We start from the raw sequence: 15,772 nt of genomic DNA, 5'->3' as shown, positions 1-15,772 counted from the left end.
CAGGAGAGATGTTGGAGAAGTTGTTAAATATAAAAAGGACAGAAATGTTTTCCACACTACCGTTCAGATTTGTTTCTGAGTTCTGCTTGTGAAATTCTGTATCTGTATTTAAGCACATTGCTGCTTCGTGCTAAATGCTCAAATGCGCATGCCGACATGCTTAGAAGCAAAATGTTTGCTCTGTTCAACATCTGAGTTTTAGTGTATTTGACCACAAGCCAAAGAATAATGAAAAAGTGAACTTCACAGTGCAAGAAAAACAAAGTGAAGTCATCATGAGCAGAACAGGGAGTTGTATAACAAATGTCATGGCACTCTGTTGGTTGTTATTTAGGCATATCACACAAAACAGTGTGAATAGTGGAACTGGATTTTTTTTTTTTTATCTGAGCAACAACTGAGTTAGAATTCATTGTCTAGTAACAATTTATGATTTTTTTCATGTTCTCACTCTGAACACTTGAAATCAGTAACCTTGGTTTAATGCAAATCTCAACATTTGCAGGTATAGGTGCTGGTAAGCAGGTGAACATCAGTAGGATTCATCCTCTGTGGACCATGATGTTCATTTTCCAATAGTTGTTGAGTTGTTTTATTCTGGACCCCATTGGTGGAAAATTCCTGAACCACATAAAACCGCAAAAAAAAAACGTAATCTTTAGGGTTTTACCTTGCGCACAAACATAATGTTACATTAACTTAGAAGAATATATTCATCTTGTCAGGGAGACTGGGGTGAATAAACGGTGTCCAATACTACAAAACAGTACAATGTGTTTCGCTGACTCACAGTAAGGGTTGGGTAATAAGGTAATAGACATAAGAACAGTTTTTTGGATCACATGGTCAAAAGGCAGCTATGGCCTGGTCATGAACGATTGTGAGCAACAAAAAAAAAATGCTCATTAGCGGGGCATTTAAGGGAAACACCAGTTCATCGTTCAACCGAACGCTGTTGTAAAATGGAATTCCTTTTTTTTTCTGCCTCATTATAGGCAAACAGAATCTTGGCATGTGAAATGAGTTATGAACACGCTCTTGAGAGGAATACAAAACAGCATGAGCCTTCGTCTGGCCAGGAGTGCTGTAGTCATAATATAAAACATTAACTTGGCTCTGTGGCATCATCCTGACACATGTTAGCATAGCAGCCAAATGCCAAATCTGAGTGAAAATAATTGTCAGACAAGTTGATTACATATGCTCAAATCCCATGTAATTGTGAGGTGTTTTCTGGTTTAAAAAAAAAGAGATGATTTTCATTATTTCCAGACCTTTTATTAAAGACGACATCTGTCTTCTAAATGAGCCGCAGTTCACTGTTGCACAAGCTGATAGAAAAAAAAAAAGATTTACAAAGGAAACATTTCAGTTTCTCTCTTCTTATTTGTACCTAAATCTTTTTGTTTAGTTGCATACCTTTTCTTTACACTCACATCTTAATCCTTCCTTCCTTCATTTACAAGTCTCGGACTACCATTTTATTCTCCACTCCCACCATGGTACCACAGAGATATCTGCCTTTGTGACCTAACCGCCAACCATTCTGCTTAAAAAAAAAAATCCAGCTGTTTCCTTTCTCCTATTTAATTCCCTCTTTTCTTCATTCATGAATCCTCTCCGCTTTGGGAGAACAGTTTGTGGGTGGATGGCATTTAAGACAATGAATTGTTTTTTTCTGAATCACTCAATGCACAAGGCCCATATCCAGCTGTGTTTCCTCAAGCATGATACACTTCACTTGTTAAACAAGGTCATTAGTTAGTCAACACTTCTTGGGCTGCCTGGAGAAGAATTCGTGATGACAGTCTCTCCTTCATGTTCCCTCCCACACAGCCAGAGCCTCCCACTACGACTTTTCTCTGCTCCCTGCTCTGCTCTGCTCATGGGAAAGTCCCAGTGCTGCTGAAGTTATGACCGGGGTGAATGTTATCAAGGACTGGCAACATTTAGTACCAACGTTTTAGAATCATAGCTCTCTCTCATTTTCACACCGCTGTACTCCTATAGCAGCAGCTGAACATCGAAGAGATAATTCTGATCAGGATTTGGAAAATTCAAAAGCAAACTTTGTCTTTTCTATCACCATTAAAACCACATTGTGTGGCCCTGTGATCCCAAATGGGGAGAGTCCTTCCTGTTGACTTTGATACAACCCAGGACCTCCATAGATCAAACATGGCCCGCCTTAAAATAAGCCACGAGTAGGTGACTCCTTTCACCATTTATTTAAGCATGCAGCAGAGCTGAGGAACGCTTGTTATCGTTATTACCTCCAATTTGCGTTTGAGTTCATTATTTCATTTAAACACAACTTGTGATGAAAGCTGACACCCACCAGGAGTTGTTGTCACTTGGTAACCGTCGTTTGACTTCATTTGGTTTGCTCAAAGGTAATTGTTTGAAGTAATGTGAGACATTTTACTGCAGAGCTGGTGGGAGGCCAAATATAGTTTTTCTGTTTCTCTTCCTCCCACACACGAACACACATCGCGTGTACATACACCATCCATACAATATATATTTTATCTAAAGTCACTGGAGCTCAGTACGCACCAGTGTTTCTCCTTGGAGTTTCATTTCAGGAATGCAAATGCTTTGGGCCCAGACACCCAGTGATTTATCTCCTTATTTATCTTTGCACACATCTGCCTGTGCCCTTGTGTCTGCCTGTTGCTCATTCCTCCCTTCTTTCAGCCAGCATGTCTCCCATGAGACCTGGGACTCCCCCACTTGCCCCTTTGTGCCCCTTACCCACATGCAAACACACAAAGTACATGCACATGCAGACGCAGGATGAAAGTATTCAGCCATGCTCTCTATTAGCGTCCTCTACCTTCACCTTGCTACTGTAAGCTTTTCCTAGGGCCCAATAATCCAGTCTGTTCACGACCATGCACAGAGGTCTGTGTACTTGCAGCATCAACAATCTGCACGCTGTCTCTGCTGGACTCAGAACACTGTGCTGGTGCATTACTGGAAGCCAGAGAAAGTGACCTGATACCCACACTTGCTTTCTGTCAACAAAGATTACACTCAGACGAGCGCAATGGGAGTTCCGGGCAGACCAACCTGCTGCTTTCTGTCTCATGCGGACAAAAAGAGTATGTGCAGGACGGGATTGGAGCTTTGTTTTTCTTGTCACAAACAGGTATGAATAACAGCAGGGCCTGCCATAACACCCCCTGAGTGAAGTTTCATATCTTCACAGCATTGCCACAAAGTAAACACCAGTAGTGCTATTGCACGATGTTTCTTGATATGTCTCGCTGCTCATTCAGACGTCCCCTGTTCTCTTGCGCGATGCCCTACACCTTTCTTCTCAAGTGCCCCACATTCTGCCTTGATTTCACATCTCCTCGTGCAGACTTGTCCGGGCCCTGCAGAGAAACGGCCGCCTGGTGTGAGGTCAGGTGTTATTTATCACAGCCGTCTGCGCAGGGAGTTGACATTCGTACAGACGTTCTGCTCGGCCGTTGTAATTGACTCTCCTTGTCTTTTTTCGAGGACACCAACAGCTATAACTATGTCAGGACACCTCGCAGCTATATATTACCCATCTCAGTGAGGAAGACGACTGGTGAGTTATCATTCTGCATCAGCTAAACGCAAGATGGGCGACACGGCTGGTCACTGGGAAATGGCAGGATTTCACAAAGCCAATACAATTCTCAGCCAGATCCATTTCTGCCTCTCTATTGATCTTTCTCTCTCTCTCTCTCTCTCTCTCTCTCTCTCTCTCTCTTTCTTTCTTTCTCTCTTTCTTTCTTTCTCTCTTTCTCTTTCTTTCTGTATATGTCTTTCCTCATACATACTTCTTTGTCCCAATTTGTCCAGTTATATAAGTTATAACATAACAAAAATCCCAGTGCCTTGGGATGAAGTATGACTGAACTGTTTTCAAAGGAAATTGGAACCGTTTGAGGACAATAAAGTCTACTAAAGTGGTCTTTTATCAAAGGAATTTAGTTGATTTTTTTTTTTTTATAGTAAAAGGTGCACACAAAGAAAATACAAAAATCTTGCCAACTTGTCTGATAGTGCTGATATTTGTGGGGCAAAATTTTCAGAGGTCATCAGAAGGTAAACACTTATTAATGGTTACCTGCATGACAATCAGATAAACAGGTCATGGTAATGATTAAGCCAAGGTTGGCCAGGTTATAGACCATGTGTGCACAAAAGCATGTTGGTTGGCAGCAGGTTTGAGCTAGTGCTAAAGAAGTGAATGTAATTGTCCTAGGACAGCGATCTTTGACCTGCGATGTGTGAATGCAGACATCACTCTGTGGATCAGTTTGGTTAAAAACAGCACAGCAGAGCAGCTACACTTCTGAGATGAAACTCTACGTATTTACTTTTGAAAGCTATCCAGAGTGTAACGAAGGTATTGTACGGAAAGAAAAGCTGCTGACTGAGTAAAACAAAAAGAGAAAAGAAGACGCAGAACAAACATTCAACCCAACTTAGGTTCACAGGGTCATTTCCAGCACAGGGATTAAGTAAACTAAACAAAACTACACAAGCTGCAACTTATCAGACTGCTGCATGCCAGGACGTTTTTATCTCCCCCTCATGTTTGTGAGTGTGACAGAGAGAGAGAGAGAGAGAGAGAGAGAGAGAGAGAGAGAGAGAGAGAGAGGGAGGGAGCAGTCCTCAGCGGAGTCAAACATTAAAAACACTTCCAGCATCTTAACACTACTTTGTGAAAATCTGGATGGTTCAGTTTGTGGAAATAATGTGCTGGAAGGACTCAGTGGGAAATCCACATAGCAGTGTCTGAGTCATAGTTTGTTAGGATCGCTTGTTTCCAGCACACTCATGTATTTTTTGCTTTTTTTTTAGTCATTGATTTATCACTGTTTCACTGAGTGAGATGTGTTGAAGGCTGGTTAGTTGGTTATTCAGTGTCAGAATGAGTAACAGCGAACATGGGCCCTGATCACAGCTCTGGCTTTGCAAGAATAAAAACACTTCCTCAGCAGAGCATGATTGTGGCTTTTGTGGATTGGATCATTTTGTTTATTTTGATAAAATGCGGAGGACTGTTTTTTATCGCTTTCTCACATTCCTCTGGTAACTAAGCAGGGAACTCACAGAGCCTTATTTTCCCTGTGAACTGCTTTTAACATGTGATCACTCAAAAACCATGAGGGTTCTCTGAACAACGAATCCTGAATATTTGGCAAGCTTCTTAAAATACAGAAAAGGCTGTGTGGTTGTTTGACCTTTGGACTTCTTGTCATGTATATTTATGAAATCCTTTGACTAAATTAAAATTTCTCAGTAGGCATTGTCTACAAAGTTTTCAAACTTTATAATGGTGGTTGTTGCATAAAGTCTGAGGCTAATTTACCATCATGAATGAGTCATTGAAAACACTTTTTGAAATACGATGTGTTGCAGGATAATTGATGAAATGCAGCACTAAAGTTATATTTGGTTTAATATTCTCATTTTCTAACACACAAAATTACACACACCTCTAAGCATCGACCTTTGACCTCCATGGTAAGTGAACCTCTCTCCATGTAACTTTTGGTCATTTCTGTTGAAACTGTTGTTCGTTTGTGTTCCATCTGTGAGTCTTTCTCTTCATGTGTTCTCCAGAACTTTGGTTCAAATAAGGAAAGTAGGTGATGCTTCTCTGCTTTCTTTGTCTTCTTTAAAACAAAAAAATAAACCTTCCACATAATATCCATATTATGCTTTTTCTGGTTTTATATGTCCTTTAGTGTGTTTTCCAAGTGTCCTGTGCATGTTTAGGCACATCTATGTGCAAAAATTCAAAGTCCATACACGGACTGGATACGTGGATACACGGCTTCTCCTACGTCCTCCTGTTAGCTGTAACATTAGCTGCATGTAACACTCGGTTCTAGCCCCCCTCGATAAAAATGTGTCAGTGCCGCGTCATTGTCAGTGTGAGATCACTGATCTAAGCCCATTGGCTCGTTGTGGCAAGCCCTGCAGCTCATGTTGAAATGTCCGAGAAGCGTGCTGAGCAACTGACCAATAACGACAGAGCGGATCAGCAGACCAATTAGAGCAGACTTGCAGTCACTAACAGTGTGGGCTCAACAGAGTGCAGCTGACGGACTCAGAGCGTAGAGGGAGCAAGGAGGAGCAGTACATGAAAACAGACACTTTTTTGGATTTTATCTATTGTGAATGTACAAAAGTAGGTACATAGATTAAATATAAGAACCCCAAAAAGGGCAGAATATGGGCTCTTTAATAAGGTAAGATTTCAAACAAAGTTTGTAAGATAATGTTCCAGATCAAAATCGAAACAGCTGTATTTATGATCGGATAGGAAACCTACTTTTGATTAACAAACTTAGGGAAGTCACCAATGCTCCTTTCAATACAAGTGTGCCTAAACAGTATTTTGCATTGATTCTGATTCTTATTGAAGTCAATCAAATTTATAATTTACAACACCTTTTTAAACTCTTTGTTCTAAACGTCCTTATGAGTTCCTTTTCTATACAACACATATCCAGTTTTTATAAACCTGCACTGCTTCTTTTCTATATTTGTTGGTGAAAACCAACTAAATAAGCCTGTCCAGGAGATGATCTGTCACACACCTTTTTAAACTGATATGTATATTTTGCTTTAAAGCTACACAGTTTTTAAATCATTGGCTGATACAGAAAAGGTGAAATGAAGCTGCGAAAACCGATGGCATAAATTACCTAAGTGAGAGAGAGAACACTGTAAGCTGGTATCACCTCAAGAAAAACTTCAACTTTATAAACAGGGAAAAAAACAGAAAGAGAGGTCATCTGGTTTCCATTAGGAAGATAAAACGGCTCGCTCTGAGCTTTTTACAGACCGCTTTGTTACTGGGAGGCGTCCATGCTGCTCTCTCCATCATCATCCAGTTGACACAACATTAAAGGCTTCAAACAGCCGCGCAGGGTTCCTTAATCAAAAACTAATTGTAATAGATATTGAGGAGTGCTAACACTCTGACCGCTCAGCTGGTATCAGTGGTCCAAGGCTGGAGATAGCATTAAACACAACAAAGGCATGATAGCTGAGACAAGGCGACACAAGTGTGAAATACAACATGTGGCTGAAAAGGCACACATTCCCTGATACTATAAAGAACTTGTCCAAGGCAGGCCTGTCAAGCTCGGCTATTTGGAAACAAAACAACGGATCTGGAAAATCCCTTAAAGTGGGTACAGCAGGAAGACATAAAATATCTGAAAGCTAAAGCAAGATACTTGCTTGGCAAAGTGCCAGACTTGGAAAATTGGGAACATATTAATTTATTTTTATTTAACAGGGACAGTGCATATGAATCTACATTTCTGTAAACATGCCAGAGTTAGCCAAAAGGCTTGTTTCCAACATGCCAGAGGAGATAACAGCTCAGTTTTTTTTGTGACTCCCAAGTTAGTATGACTTTGTGAGCCTTCAACACAATAGCTAATTCAGCAAATTAATTCTGCTTAATATGATTAGTTATAATCATTAACAATAACTCATGTCCAATCAAAGGCCTTCTCACTGATATATTAACCTTTTAGACTCACTCCCACTTAGCATATTAAAATTTCAGACCAAATTCATGAACAAGGTGAGTGGAGCTTCTTTATCAGAGTGATACATGGTGTAATTTCATCCTCCCGGTTGTCTGAGTAAGGAATTAAAGCTACACATAGACTCGTCTTCTTCACAGTGTCACTCCCTCTGACAGGGCTAATTCTTTTCCTGTTAGAGAAGACACTGTTTGATAAACCTGTCCTCAAATGAATCTTAACAGACTCATAGAGGTCAGGACTGGAACAGTGGACAGACTGTTAATAAGACCTGCCTTTTAAAGGCGTATCCTCTCCTTGAGTTCAGGGAAGCAGCGATAATTCAGCTCAGTTTTCACAGAAATGTTGTTCATGTTGGGTAATCCTGCACCACTTGGTTGTTTTTCAGGGCCAGTGAACCAGAAGTGTTGCCCTTTATGTAGTCAAGAAGAAAAAAGTAATTCCTATCAGGAGCCTGTAATCAATAAAACGTTTTCTGTTAGGTAATTTAACCACCATTTCCTTTTCCTTTTACCAAAGTGTTGTAGTTTCCCTAATCCCAACTATACCGTCATTATTTGTATATGCCTATCTATGATTGTTCCTGAACCTAAACATTTTCAAAGTTGCTGTGGACAGTTAAGTAAAAAACCTTGTTTCTACATAAATAATAATTTCCCTGATGCCACTACGACTGTTCAACTAATGCTTTGTGTACATGCATCAATAGTAGGTGAACACACATGCTCAGGCACACTCACAGGTATACACAGTGGTGTGTGTGTGTGTGTGTGTGCGTGTGTGTGTGTGTGTGCGTGTGTGTGTGTGTTTGCATTGCAGTTTTCCCCCGTTGAGATAACAAGAGAGGATATTCACGGTCTGCATCGAGTGTCACTTTTGCTTAAGCATAGTCAGTTTCCTCTCACCATAAATGTATGCTTATTCCTGCTAACTGTGTGGAAAATGCATGCAGCCTCCACCTAGCATAACCACCCCTGCTGCACTCCCCCGTGGATAACAAATGGGCCTTTTCTCTGGGAATTGAGGCTAAACGATGGTTTCACTTAGAAAGCAAAGTGACTGTCCGTCTTCATAACAGTGCTCTCCATCAAAGAGCAATGAATCCCATCCCATCCCACTGGCTCTGATTAAACGCAGGCAATGGATATCCTCTTTATGAAGGCCTGCGAAGCCGGCCCTCATGTCAGCCTCGCACCTGCAACTATCAGCTTCTCCTTCTCTTGTAATAAAAAAGAGAGACCCTCACATCTGGTCAGGGAGCAGAGTGCTGCTCCAGCAAGGATTCTCAGCCAAGTCTGTTTGAAAGTGACACACCTCCACTTGATTTAAATTACCCAAGGCATTTCTTATTGGTAGGGTCACATGGAAAACCCACAGGTCGCAAAGTTCACTGGCTGAGGGACTTTCACCCTTGGCTGTGCTTTGAACCTTCTCCCTGGTCTTTTAACTTGATTGTTGTGTGATGACATCAAGTTAAAGCAGAGCCCTCTCGCATCCACACAAGGCAAGGACGTGAAATCACCTTATGAAACTATCAGTGGTTCATTTGTGTCAGCTTTCTTCTGAACAAAAATCATCAGTGGATATCTTTTGTGCTGTGTGTAGCTAAAAGATAAAGCCTCTTTTCAGAGAGATCTGAGGCTGATACCTTTTCTTGTCTGTTTTTTCCGGCTAAGCAAATATGAGTATGAGAAAAAAAACACATAATGAACATTTCCTTCAACAAAAATGATTCTGGGGAAAACCATTAAACACATTTAATTTAGCTATGAAGACCTCCTACTTTAACTCTAAGTAATGAAAATGTCTATACAGAGCTATCAGTACATACCGTATGTACGTCACACTTGCCACATGGTCTGGGGAAGAGAGAGCAACAATTTGAGGCTTATCCTCCAGGAAAACATGTGAAGTTATCACTTGAGGAAAGATAGAAAAAACTAGACTGGTTAATCCTTCTATTGTCAGGTTAACATCTTTTAAGAGGGTGCAGTGTTGAACCACTGGTGTGACCTGGTAATAACACATACTGTACTTGGTAATAATTTGAATTTAATTATCTCTAATTTATCTCTGCTGCTCTGTCCCATTTAAAGTTCAGGAGCTGAACAGGCCTTTGTTTTTTTTTCTTCTTAATTTGCCATGAAAAGCAGGATGCACATTACATGGAAATGACAATGAATGCCTTAAGCTGATCAGTTGCAGACAGGGATTTCAAAGCAAACTGCTTAAATTCAGAACCAAATGCTCGGGTGTCTCTGTCAGTGAGGTATCAGAATGCACACAGAGGTTTTCTATTGTTCATACATTAGCTAACGTCATTATCTTGTCCGTGAAGTCAAAAGGGGTAATCTCATGTTATAGGATTTGCAGCCACCTAGACTGATCTCATTGGGTAAACGTTTGGCACTGTGACAAAAGAGCAGGATCAACATCCAAGTTCAGTAAGTAGTATCGATATACCAACAGAAACCTGACCCCTGTGAGCAGCTGCAGGAGAACACATGCAGATGTGGCCATTTTTACATTTTCTTTTTTACGCTGCAGTTTGACCTGTAAGTAACATTTGACACAAAAGTTTTTCTTTCTTTCTTTTCTTGGCCTACATGTCGACTCCAGTGAGATTGAATTGGAATCTCAAAACTATCATTTTAAACTCATATCCACTTGTATTCTGGGTTTAAACTTGGATTTCAAAGGAACCCTTGTAGAGGGAGAAATGTCTTACCCTAAAAGTGACTGCCAAATTGGACCAAAGACTGGACCTGGCAGAGTTCTACAGTAAATTAGCAGATGTTGGATGGATTATACAAATTGGCATCCAGATAAAAATGCTGTCTGACCCTTGAAGGCGGTGTATAACTTGGGTTTGGCATGGTAATACCACTGCTTGAGTTCATATTGATGACATCTTTGGCCTGATGTCTTTCACAGCAGTGACTATTAGTAACATACCACAGCCTGCTCTGGAGTAGATTAGGTTATAATTAATACACCATCTTCATAGGTTATGATACTATTGTATTGATCCAGAATATTGTAACGATATATATACTGACCAGGATTCTTTTGACTTTGTATTTTTCACTTGTTTATGTATGTGATCAGATCAATGTATATACGCCCAACAAAACCTCAAAAAACATTAAAGAAGCAATATCTCATCTTTATCTTGCTCATTAAACACTACTGAAAGCATGAGGGGAAAAAAATGCTTCTTTATATCTGGCATGCTTCCTGAGAGTTTGATGAAAAGATCAATACCACTCTCATCTTTGTCTCATGTCTCTTAACTGGAAACGTTGGAAACACCCTCTCTTTCTGCAATTTTCCAAAATATGCAACTACAAAGTTTAGTAGCTGACATTTGAAATCAGATTTGTTGAATTCAAACACCAAATGTGAAACAGAAATGTGTGATTTTGCAATAAACTTCTAGTTTTATTGTCCAAATCAGAAACAAAGATGGACACCAGAGTAAAGGAAGTTCCTATAAATTTGCAACTAAGCATGTGTAACCCCCCTTTAATCATAATTGAAAGTCTTCCCCTTCTAATCTTCCAACACTGTGGGAAAGCAAGGTCACAGTAGTTGAGAATAGTTCCTTGAACCAGCATTAAGATATTTATCTTTCTTGGCAATCCTCGTATTGGCTCAGCTATTATGTTGATCTTCCCCCAGAGCTTCTTTTGATTCATGAGTCCCATAAAGCCCATTTGCCATATTTGTTAACATGTCGGGTCAGCCGTCTCAGAGCTGTCCATGTTGACTAGATCTGCCTTTTCATCGTTGAGAGCTACCTGCCATAATGACCCCGTAATAAAGTGTCATTATCCATCCACCCAGTCTAGTGTACCATGCACAAAGCCACTGGAGGAATCCAGGCCCTGTCCAATTCATTTCTGCTTGGTATAAATGTCAGCATCCTTTTGTGAGGATTACAGACATTCCCACATTAGGGCCGGACTGATTGTTCTATCTGAAACGCTGGGAGTGGAGTTGAGCGTTTGATTTCAGATAGTGTAGAACAAGACAAATGCCAGCGGACCGGATGAGGCTCTTTGTCTGAACCTGGCTGCAGACCTGAACCTGAGACTATAACTGCGTCAGGGAGAGCTGGAAGACATGAGAATGACAGTGGTGTGGATTTCACAGGCTGTTATTACAATTTGTCAGGTTTTATGATGTCAGTGACGGCTGGAATTTATCTCCTCAGCCTTTTATTTTCCATCTCATTGTGCATCCAAAGCCATCTTAGGTCCTAATTTGTCACCATTTATTGGGGGTTTAGATAAAGGTGTGGTATACAAAGACTGTTTCAAAGACTTGCTGTAATCACAAATATATGTTTTTGTTTTGTGAGTACAAGAATTCATGTTTTAAGGGCCCTTATTGAGCGCTGTCTCATTCAACCAATATATAACATCCAATATTCATCCTCAATGTTAGAAAATAGAAGGTTTTGGTTCATTTCTACATTTGAGAGATCCTTGGCAGTGAGGTCAAGATTCCCACACAAAAACTTCACAAATCCACAAAACGTACAGTATTCAGCCCGCAGAGATCATTGCCTTGCAGAACATGTTTAATATCTTGTTCAGTAATTGGTATATTGATTGCTAATGTCATCATGATTTAGTAGAGAAGCAGTCATGTGGCAGCTTCAACAATTCAAGGGCCCCTTTGTCCATTCATCAGCACCCCTGATTGGGCCCATGTCATGGTTAGCTGCAGGCCTGGCAGATAAAGATCAGGGGATGATTGGGCACACACATTCTTAACATGGCTGACCCGTGACATCTCAGGGGCAGGCAGGGAGCCTGTCATTATGTGTACAATGCACCGCTTTCTTCCCTCTTATCTTTGCTGATGACATTGAGAGTTTTTGCATTAACTCATTAATGAAAAGACTCATCATTAAAGGCATCACGGAGGCTCGGTGCAGCGGTGGTGACACTGCACCACCACCGCTGCAGGCAGGAATGTGTGCAGGGCTCGACAGCAGCATGCTGACAGCATGAGACCTTCACAGTGCTTTATGATGATGTGAACCTATTGAGTCCTGTTGTTGTCTCATTCACTGCTCTGTAGGTGTACATGAAAGCATCTTACATCATGTATCAGACTTTCAGATAAAACAACCCTTAAAAAGAATTAAGATTTAGTTTTGTCAAAGTAAAGAAAATATATTTGAATGCTTATATTATAGATTAGTAGATCAGTTATAAGGCTTAAATAAGCATGATATTTCATTTTCCAGGTTGTGAAAAATGTCATTCACCTCTTTTTGAGTATGCCGTGTATTTATTAATTTATTTGTTTGTTTGTTTTCATCCCCATTAGCCACCACCAAGTTAGCAACTACACTCCCTGAGGTCCAACAACTAACATTTACTTCTGCAGAAAGGAGGAGCTATTCATAATTGTGAAACTCATAAGAATGTAATTAATTACTTGCCATTGTATCAGTATTATTACCTGAAAAAGAAGAGACAATAACACCTAAAAGTGGCTGTTAAATGGCTATCAACTGATTTATAAAGAATGTGCTCATTGCAAATGAACCTCATTGCACATCACACAAAATGCCAAAATCAGGTCAGAATTCAAGCTTATGTCACCCTCTGTCTGACTGTACAGTTCATTCCAACTTGCTGTGTGTGTGTGTGTGTGTGTGTGCACGTGTGAGTGTGTGTGAGTGTGTATGTGCTTACACTCATGTGCAGGCTGGAGTGCTTATGTGCAGCTCATGTGTTAATGCTGTCATTTCCACAGATCAGTCACAGCAGCCTTTTCTCTGTTGTTTATGGTTATGTCACCACAATTACAAGAGGGAAGGGGGGGCAGAAATAAAGTGTCTGTGAAAGATTGATAGCTTTGGTCTTTAGTTCAATTGTAAATTAGAATAGCAAGTCCCTCTGGGATACAAGGGCTCTATTTATGATTAAGAAAGAGCCTCCGTAATAGAGTGCTGCTAGAAAAGTTTGCTCCCGCTCACAAACAGGCAATTAGCTTGATGAAATGGACCTTACTTTTTTTCACAGTCTGGGTATGTGAACTTATATTATTATGGGGTGTCTTATAGTTTATGGTTTGTTTTCACCTTGAGCTGCAAACAGTGTGGTGTTTTTTTTATTGTGTGTTTTAGCACAGCGACCCCCCTTTTGTCACTACAGAGTTCAGAAGTAAACAGAGGTCTTTATATCATTATATACACTGAGGTGGCAAGTATCACACATATTCATGTTGGTATTCATTGTACCTTTATGCTGCATTACAACTTGCTGCAAATAATTATTTTTCACAAACTATACGTTTATTTTATTGACAAGAAACCTGAATGTATCCAGGACAAAGAGAATCTATGTTTTGGCTCAACCTTTTATGTTTCAGATGACTCTTGTAGGATCCATAGAATGACTTCTCTTTAGTGCTACTAGCCTGTTATATGAATCAGTGTACACATTTTTTCTATTGAAGATAATCCTTGCATTATAGGCCCACTGACATGCCGGTTTAACAACCTGGCTCTACAGAATTTTTCCCCCTTACTCTATGTTTCTTGGAAGAGATCAGTCACACTCTTTATTTATAAGCTAGGCTTTATTACGATTCATTCATAGACCAAAATCTGGATCAAAAAAGCTGCTAGAAATCAGAACACTAAAGCAGGCTAATGATCAGAGGGTGATAAATCACTCTTTGAAATAAGCAGTCTTTAAGATTATTACCTTTACCGTTTGAGTTCATGGCTTTATGGCTGAAAAATGATCACACTGCAGATTATTAAAGCAATAGACTATCATTACTTGTATTGTAGTGATTTAGCAAATTAGTTAGGTGGGTGTACAGGGTACCACAGCTCACACACCGAGAGTGATGAGATGTACAATTACTTTTGTAGGAGGTTCATTGGTTGTTTGCAAGTGAATAAATAACCAAAACACACACCGGATTCACATGTCACTTATGATTAATAATGTGCTTTTATACAAAATGTTCATCCATATATGTTAAACATGTTGACATCAAACTGATCATTTGTTTTTAGGGATTAAAATCCAATTTTCAACGGTCAATAAGTCATATTGTTAATCTACATTATCAACCTGTGTGCCATTACATTACACGACATGGATACATTATAATACCATCATTCTAAGAAGAAGAGATGCAGAATAGTAAAACCAGGAATTTTTTTCTGCAGCTCAATATCGCTATGACTTCCTACAGCTCAGAATGTATGAACCTCCTAAGCGCTAGAACACTGCTAACCTTAGCATTTACAAATCCACTAATACATTAAACTGGTACCAACAGAATGTTTGTGTTGTGTTATTTTCCTTCTGATATTTTTCCTTCTAAACTTCAGACAACAAAAACACATAGTCTGTTTCACACTCCTGTGCCAGCTGTTGTCATGGGAATTACACCAGTTTACAGCATTTACTCTTTAGTACAAAGACAGTGGTGATCATGCAGGAGCCACTGTTTACACTCGGCTAATAAGTTCATTTTTATTCTCTGTTTGCTTTAATGTCTTCCAGTGTCTCCATGCCAGATGCTCTGACTGCAACGCTCTGCAGACACCATCGCCGCGTATAGCTCGCCTGCCGATTGATCCACAAACACATGTAAGATCTTTGAATGTAATTCAGCAAAGCTGATTCAGCTACAAGTGTTTTGTGAGAGCGCTCCACAGTATGAATCTCCTTGGATGTCAACACTCTGTCTTGTAAGAGAGTCCTTTTGTTTTGTTTGAACACTGATGTTTTTTCTCATGTCATCTATCAATAAAAATACATTGTGCACGCCTTGTATGAGTAATTTATAGCTACTTAAACCCCACATTAAAAACACTTCATTACACTTTAAACATTTTTTGCATTTAATCATGTCTTCCCTTAGCCTCTAGTTATTCTGAAACGAGCACAGTAGCTTTCTCTCCAAACTCATTCTTCCATTATTAAGTCTACAATTCAGCCATAATAAAAACTGATTTTGTTATGTTATATTGAAGGTTATCCAATAATTCAACAGCATGTTCATGTTTTTTTTTTTTTTTTTTTTTGGGAGGGGGGGGGGGGCTTTTTATGCCTTTATTTTAGAGATAGGACAGTGGATAGAGTCAGAAATCGGGGAGAGAGAGAGAGAGTGTGGGGAACAACCTGCGGGAAAGGAGCCACAGGTCGGATTTGAACCTGGGCCGCCCACTT

At 39.9% G+C, this 15,772-nt stretch overlaps 1 long non-coding RNA gene across 1 annotated transcript in view; it reads left to right on the top strand.

Moving 5' to 3' along the window:
- LOC136179726 (uncharacterized) overlaps positions 1-15,643 on the top strand; it is a 69,766-nt gene extending 54,123 nt beyond the window's left edge. The window contains exon 3 of the long non-coding RNA XR_010666709.1: positions 15,104-15,643. This is a non-coding gene — a long non-coding RNA (uncharacterized lncRNA). The remainder of the gene's footprint in view (positions 1-15,103) is intronic.
- Positions 15,644-15,772: the final 129 nt, after the last annotated feature.

The sequence above is a fragment of the Labrus bergylta genome, chromosome 7 (genome assembly GCF_963930695.1).
Source record: "Labrus bergylta chromosome 7, fLabBer1.1, whole genome shotgun sequence".
Classification (NCBI taxonomy): Eukaryota; Metazoa; Chordata; class Actinopteri; order Labriformes; family Labridae; genus Labrus; species Labrus bergylta.
The sequence above is the reverse complement of the archived record's forward strand: the minus strand, read 5'-3'. Positions and strand labels throughout refer to the sequence as shown.